Below are 6,282 nucleotides of genomic sequence, written 5' to 3' on the forward strand. Positions count from 1 at the left end.
AAGTGTCTTGGCTACCTCCATGTGAGAGATGGAGCTGCTTGCCAGCCTGCGTGGGAGAACCGGAGGCCAGAAGTGAGACCAAACCAGGAAGATCCAACCTGAAATGTTGTTGGTTCTTGAAAGAGAGAACCTCTATGATTGTAAAAATCCCCTCGAGGGATTTAGAAACGCCTACCTCTGTAAACCGCCTTGAATAAAGTCAGAGGAGTAATCCAATAAACAGAAAGGCGGTATATAAATACAGTTATTTATATTTTTATATATTTATTCATTTTTATTTTATTTAAACAAATAAAATAAATAAATATAAAATAAAATAAAATATAAAATAAATATAAATAAATAAAATAAATAAATATAAATAAAATAAAATAAAAATAAATAAATATATAAAAATAAATAACTCGGTATTTATATACTGCCTTTCTGGTCATCAGATATATATATCTATATGTCACCTCGTAAAGGTATAGATCTTTATAAGCACGCACACACACACACACACACACATACATATATATGCTTATAAAGACATATATATATGCATATATATATGCATATATATATGCTTTTGACAATCACAGTCAATGAGACTTACTCCTGGGTAAGTGTGGGTAGGATTGCAGCCTAGGATTGTTAAAAATGTTCCTGCTTGATGATGTCACTTCCGGTCATGACGTCATTTCCAGTGGGTCCTGGCAGATTCTCATTCTAAAAAGCGGGTCCCGGTGCTAAAAGTTTGAGAACTACTGCTCAAGAACATTTAAAAGGGGAGGATTGGTCCAGCAGCCCAAATGGGTCCAAAATCCTTTTCCCAACCATGGCGAAATTATGTGGGGCACAAAAGAAAGTTCCTCCTCCTATTGTGGCTTCCCCCGGCATTGTTAGTCAGAGGTGGATATTTCTGGCCCCAGTGGGTCATGAATCTGTGGAACCCCCTGCCACAGGACGTGGTGACGGTGTCTGGTCTCACTGCTTTTATAAGGGGATTGGACAGATTGTTGGTGAAAAAGTCCATCACAGGTGACAAGCCAGCATGGGCAGGTGCAGCCTCCTGGTTCTAGAAGTGGGCCGTCTCTGAATGCCAGGTGTAAGGGAGTGGCAGCAGGATGAAGGTCTCTTGTTGCCTTGTGTGCTCCCTGAGGTGTCTGGTGGCAGCTGGGCTAGATCGGCCCTTGGCCTGATCCAGCAGGGCTCTTCTTATGTTTAGAGATAGCGTGCCCCTAAACATGAAGGTTCCATTCCTAGCTATCATAGCTAATAAGACCGCAAGGGCCCTGTTGCCAACATGGCCAGCATCTGTTGTCCAGCAGTGGCCAGGTAGATGCTTTTGGAAAGCCCACCTCCCTGAATTGGGACCCCCAGCACCTCCAATTCAGAGGCACGCTGCCTCTCGAGTCACGTGGCGGTTCCATGCGACTCTCACCCCGAATAGCCGTCAGTAGCGATCTCAGATGGAAAGACAAAAACAGCAGACACTCTCCCTAGTTCCCTGCGGCACAGCAGATGATCGCACAGATTGGAGCCGTCCCCTCTCAAAGCGAACCATCAATAATTCAGAACAAAACACGAAGTTCTCATGGCAACCTGGGGGAAGGGCACTGCACAGGGTGCCCTCCCCCTCTTCCCCACCCGCTGCCCTCTGCGTTCGAACCGCCACACCGGCAGAAAAACAAAAAGGCAGGTCTCTGTGTGCCGCAGCCGTACCAGGAAGATCAAAACCAGCCTTGAGCCCGAGAATCCATCCCGAGAACCCCCTAACCCTAGCACGGTGTGGTTCCCGCTGCAGTGACTCTGCGCACGCCCAGAGGCACTGTTGACAGCACCTCAAACAGGTGGCGTGGCTCAGGACCAATGAGATTGGACTCGAATCTGGTCAGCTTCCGGGAACGGGGTAGAGAAAGGCACCCGTTCAGTGTCGTAGGAGGAACCCGATTTTGTGTGCCTGACAGTCGGGGAGAGCGGCAGCATTATGGCCTCAAATGACCCCCTTCCAAAATAAATAAAAAAGAGAACCCCCCCTCCGGGAAGACTCCCCCTTTCCTCCTTCAAGGTCACGCGCCCACAATGAGACAGCAAGCCTCTCTTTGTTGTGTCCATAGCCACAATTAGTATGTTGGGCCTTAGCCTGTCTCCCTGGATAAACTCGTCCTGATCAAGTGTGCCAAATGGATCTTTGGACTAAGGGGTCACAAATGCAGGAGTTCACAGATCCGGAAGAGGTGTGGGCAAAAACAAAATCTAAACACCACAGTCAGATATATAAATATATTTTACTCCATGGCACTGAGACGGTATGTATTTTTGGTCCAGATCAGGTCAAAACCCCATCTACTCCAGCTTCCTGGATCTCAAGGTGGCCCACCAGATATCTCCAGGAGCACACAAGACCACATCCTGGAGCCACTCCCTTGCACCAGGCAGTCAGAGGTAGCCTATTCCTAAAAAACCAGGAGGTTGCACAAACCCATCACGGCTTGTCACCTGCGATGGACCTTTTCCTCCATGGATCTCCATCGATCCCCTTTTCAAGGCCTCAGGCCTTGGGTAGCGCCATGATGAGAAAGCGTATTGGCTTTCTTCCAAGCCCCACTTTATACAGCCTGCTGAAAGTCTTTTTTATGGGGTGGGGTGGTCATGATGGAAAGAGGAGACAGGAAGGATAACAGCAAACAAATAAACCAAGTAGCCAAACAGGATGAGGCCCTACGAACATCATTTAACACTTGCCCCCAGATTTCTCTTGACTTTAACCCAAAGCCCTGGTAGGTCTATCCAGGGGGTAGAGAGCGCTTCTTTACTGGCAGGAGACCCCAGCCCCGATCCGTGGCAGCATCCCCAAGGAGGGCTGGGAAAAACCCCTGTGGGTCTGAAATGCTACATGGTTGATTCCGTGGGCCAGTGCTTGACCCCCCCCCCAGGAAGACGGACCCCAGTAAGAGGCAGCGGCTTGTGTTTTCACCTACAAACGGCTACTTTCTCCCACCTGATGAGGAACGCCACTAGGACAGAGGTTCCCAAACTTTGGAGTACCGGGACCCATATTTTAAAACAATGCTTTATCAGGACCCACTTATATTTGTGAGGCTTATCCCTGTTTTTATCGGGGGGGGGGGGACCGCCTTCCGGAGCATCTGTTGAGCTCCACGTTCATCAGATCGGGACCATTTTGGTGGCCTTGCACTCCCTTTCGCCGGGCCTTTGCTAAGAGCGGAGGCGTGCCTGCCTCCTCGCGAGTAAACACGCATGTGCAGCCCATAGGTTTCACTTTCTCGTAGGGTTCAATACATCTCCCTTCTCGGCGATCAGCCGGTCGGTTTCAGGTTCACAGCCGACCCCACTGGTGGGTCCCGACCCACAGTTTGGGAAACGCCAGACTAGACAATAAGCCCAATTTTTAAATTTAAATTAAGCCCCCAAAGGCTAACAGATTTACCAGCACGGCCTAGATCCTACTGCAGGGAAGCCACCCTGTGAAAAAATCCATCCCAGTTTATCAGTGAGACTCCGAGATACTACAGATTTACTCCTGGTTCCCTGGCACAGGACTTACACAGCTAACTCTCTCCAATTTGGAATCAAGAAATGAGTCCCTTAGGAAGATATCTTGCAAGACAGAGGTCTTCTTAAATGTGACACCCAGGGCTCGATTCTTAGGGGCTCACACGGAATGGTCAGAGAAATGCACTCTGTATGGCCTCAGGGGCTACATGTTCTGTTTCCAACTGTATCTGTTCCAGGATTAAGCCTGATGTCAGGGACTGAGACTTCGGGCATGATTTAAATTCTGGCTGAAGCTCTTCCCTGTACTGTCTCTCTCCCATCCATATCACTTTAGAGCACTGTGCATGGGATATAAAGCCTCCTTGTACCCTCGCGACAGCCCTGGAAGGTAGACCTGGCTAAAAAAACCAAGCACACAGGAGGGCTGTCTACCAAATCAGACCCTTCACCCCTGCAGTTTGGTGCTGCCAGGGATTAACAGGCAGCATCGCTCTCGGGCAAACCAAACCGACCTGGAGACACTGCCAAGGCCCGAATGCGAAATCTGCCAAAGGAGGGCTGTCTGGGGAGCAGAACCGGAATTGGAACCCAGGGCTCTCCGGTCCAAGCCAAGGGGGTCCATCGCTTCTCTGCATAGCGGAACTACTTGGAAGGCAAGCAGCCGGGTCCAACAGCCCCTGGAGGGAGGAAGGAGCCTTCCTCCTCCTCCTCCTCCTCCTCCAGGGCCTCTGTGTGTGTCTGCAGGAACCCGGCTGGCAACGCCTTCATCCATCCCACTCCATCCATCCCTCTCTCCAGCCCAGCCCTTGTGCAGGCAGACTGCCAAAGCACTGCAGAGGCTGGGGGGGGGGGGCCGGAGAGAGAAGACACCATGTGGGGAGGGCTCGCCTGCCACTGGGGGCACTGGCAAGGGGGAACTGAGGACTGGGTGGGGGGGGGTGGAGAGCACTAAAAGAAGCCAGGAAAAAAGGACCAGGAGGTGGGGGGGCTCTTTGAGGGGGGGCAACCAATCAGGAGGGGGAATGGGGGGGCATCTCTAGCTTGGGGAAACAGCAGGGCACCCCTCCCCAGGGAAAGAAAGCCAAGAGGGTGGGGTCCAGGCAGGAGGGGGTATTGCAATGGGGCACTGCAGGTTGCCAGGATAGGTGGGGCAGGAGGAGGCAAGGGGGGCAGGCACAGCTGCGTCTGATCAGGCGGTTCCCCCCCCCTCCAATAAAAGCAACCCACCCAGAGGTGCCCATCAGTTCCCACCTGCTGCAGTGCCCACCTATGCTATGATGCCCGGGCACTCACCTGGCACCTCTCTGCCTCTCGCCAGCCTCCGCTGCAGGGCTGGGTCTGGCTGCAGAGCTGCCCAGGCTGAGCTCATTCCGAGGGGGGAGGAGCTACAGCTTGGCATGCCCCGCCCCTCCAGGCCTTAACCCTTGCCAAGCACATGGGCACTGCCCTGCTTTCGGTGCCAGGTTCTGGGTTCCAAACATCCCAGCTGGTCTCCTTGGATCTCCCCCTCCCCACATCTCAAACACCAGAGCTGCTCAGGACTGAAGCCTCACCAGCCTCTGGTGCCTCTGAGCATGTGCAGAATTAAAGGGAGACTCAGCAGGGCTGGCTTTCTGCGTACAAGTAGCCAGCCAGTCACCTGCTGGGGTACCCATCAGATCTAGACTTGGTGAGCTGGGATGGGCTCCAGTTCTTGAGCCTGACACACACACACAGACACACACACACGCAGACACAACTCAGGCTCAAGAACTGGAGCCCATCCCAGCTCACCAAGTCTAGATCTGATGGGTACTGATGTGTGATGTGTGTGCCACACTTGACCGCGGGGATGCCTTCTCCAATCCCCGTTGTAATGCGATTAGGTTGTTAACTGAACATTCAGCCCAGTCTAGTGCCTTTGTTGTGCAAGCAGACACTTTGCGGTGTAAACACCGTGTGGTGTAAACGGACCCTTCTCACATTCAGCCCGACCTAGAGCCTTTGTTGTGCAAGCAGACACTTTGCGGTGTAAACACCGTGTGGTGTAAACGGACCCTTCTCACATTCAGCCCAATCTATTGTCTTTGTTGTGACAACAGACACTCCCTGCCTGACAGGGCTGCACAGGAGATGGATTGCCTCTTCTTTGCATTAAGAGCTTCTCTGTTGTATAAACAGACCCTCTGCTGCAGACTATGGAGTCCTGACTGCCTCATTGAGAGCATCTTTATTGTGCTTTGAGCACTGTCATATATGTGGTCCGTTGTTAAGCGAATGGTCGTCAAGTAGCAGACATCTGACATATATATATGTCCGTCAGTCCGTGACCTTTTGGGACAGGAAACCATTTAGTTATTTGATTTTTCTCTGTAAACCGCTTTGTGAACTTTTAGTTGAAAAGCGGTATATAAATACTGTTAATAATAATAATTATTATATATATATATATATATTATATATATATATATATATATATATATATATATATATATATATATATATATGACCCTGTCCGTCAGTCAGGGTGCCAGTTTGTGGTTTGTCTGCCAGTCCGTGAGTTGGTATGCAAGGAAGTTGTTTGTTTGCCAGTCGGTGGTGAATCAGTGTGCCAGAAAGTTGGTTAGCCAGAGAGTCAGTCCGATAAGTAGAGCCGTGAGTCAGTCCGTGAGCCGACAGGCCAGTTAGCCAAAAGGTCAGTCCATTTAGCCAGCAAGCCTCCTCTCTCTCCAACTACAACCCACAAACTCTCCCTACATCAGGTGCTGCTTATACCCCTGAAGGCCTTGTTGCCTCTAG

This window comes from Tiliqua scincoides, chromosome 15, assembly GCF_035046505.1.
Source record: "Tiliqua scincoides isolate rTilSci1 chromosome 15, rTilSci1.hap2, whole genome shotgun sequence".
Lineage (NCBI taxonomy): Eukaryota > Metazoa > Chordata > Lepidosauria > Squamata > Scincidae > Tiliqua > Tiliqua scincoides.